Genomic DNA, 2,049 nt, shown 5'->3' on the forward strand with positions numbered 1-2,049 from the left:
GTTCAAAAATATTAATTTAAGAAGCATTTTACAAAAATGGGAGATGTATTTATTACTCTTTAATATTTTAATTTTATATTACACAAATACATATTCTCTTATATATACGCAAATTATTCTTACAATTAGATGTTACCTTTATTCTAACTATTGCAGTACATACATATGAATAGATTGGAAGAAAAATCCATCACATTAATATGTTACGTACAGTAAAATGAAAGCTTGGAAGATATTAATTTGAGAAGCATTTGTATAGCTAGTCCACGGATATGCGATGTCGAATGATTCGTTGCTTTTCTACACTTGAAGACAAATAAGCACATAGTTGAACTCTGAATGGGTATAATAGAAGAAAAAATAAACTTATCTTTTTTTTTTATTAGTCCATACATATCCATGCACGCGTTTCCGACAACCGCTGCAGCTGGTCCACGTTACCGTAGTTTCTAAGAATTCAATAACGTCCTACTTAACGGTAATAAAGATATTTCCAAATTACTCGTTACAATGAGCCACCGTGCAGTCTCGTTATTGCCCCCATTTACGATAGGGTTGCTTAGGGTGAAACGTATCTGACTAAAACGCTCGAAACGCGGGCAACCCTACCGTAAATGGAGGCAATAACGAGACTGCACGGTGGCTCATTGTAACACATAATTTGGAAATGTCTTTAATACCGGAAAGTAGGACGGTATTCTTAGAAACCATTTTAACGTAAAGGGACTTTGAATTAGGTGCAATTATACGCGCGCCGAATACATTATTGTCCGATTATTTCAAAAGGGGTTGTTAGGAATTTCCCAGATTTTGAAAGAAGCATTTTAGCCGCCCAAAGAAATTAATATACCGTGAGTAAAGAAAGTCCATATTGAGGACGGAACACTTGTGACATTATTTACAGGACAAAAAGAAAAGACGATGTGTTGTATGTACATGCATATTATCCATGCTCACCGACATCAAATCAACAAAATGCATATGCGTGGACCAGCTTAACAAAAAAATCTGATTTTGAAAATGCTTCTCAAATTAATATCTTCCAAGCTTTCATTTTACTGTACGTAACATATTAATGTGATGGATTTTTCTTCCAATGTTTTCATATGTATGTACTGTAATACTTAGAATGAAGGTAACATCTAATTGTACGAATAATTTGTGTATACATAAGAGAATATGTATTTGTGTAATATAAAATTTAAATATTGAAGAGGAATAAATACATCTCCCATTTTTTTAAAATGCTTCTTGAATCAATATCTTCGAAGTTTTTATTTTACTGACATATTACAAAATGAAATTATGCAATAATTAAAAATAAAAAGTAAAACCGTCGCATCGGGATTCGAACGGGGTTTCGGACGGAGTTTCGGACGGGGTCTTCATCATGAACGCGTGAGAGAAATCATGCAGCTCTCCGCGTTTAGGACGTAAATTTTAGGTTGCTTGGGATTTGGGATTTTTGACCTGGCTTGGGCCACTCGGCCGTCGCGTCGTAAACGCGTGACGTAGGCTTTTGCCGAGAACACCCGAAGCAGAGCGCACACGGACAGAGGTAGAAAACGCTTGTGTTGGTGTGTCGCCGAGTAGGACGTAGTGGGGGCAGAGCTCACGGACAGGCTAGAATATGCTTGTGTAAAATACCCACGGGAGGCATGGAGAGGGTAAGCGCTCGCGCGGTTTACCCACGATTCTGGCATCACTGTGGTAGTGCAAGCGAGATTCTCTGTTTACGGAGCAGCCTCCCGACAGTCCCGACTACTCCGTACTCCGTACCCTTGCACGCACGAGTCTTTCTCCAAATCCTACTTACCAGGCAAAGACTAAACACGTCCGATATCTGGCTTCTCAATGGAAACCAGAGGGATCGGCAAACAGTCTTAGTGTACAGACCCACTGCCCGTACCATAGGTACAGACCACTGCCCGTACCCCAAGTCTGTTTAGAGAATCAACGAGCAAAATGAATTAATAATAACTTAGTATGCACAATGGATGGTCACAATTTAAGTCTATTAATAGATAGACTAAAATTAATAATAATAAT

The sequence above is a fragment of the Dufourea novaeangliae genome, unplaced genomic scaffold (assembly GCF_001272555.1).
Source record: "Dufourea novaeangliae isolate 0120121106 unplaced genomic scaffold, ASM127255v1 scaffold498, whole genome shotgun sequence".
Lineage (NCBI taxonomy): Eukaryota > Metazoa > Arthropoda > Insecta > Hymenoptera > Halictidae > Dufourea > Dufourea novaeangliae.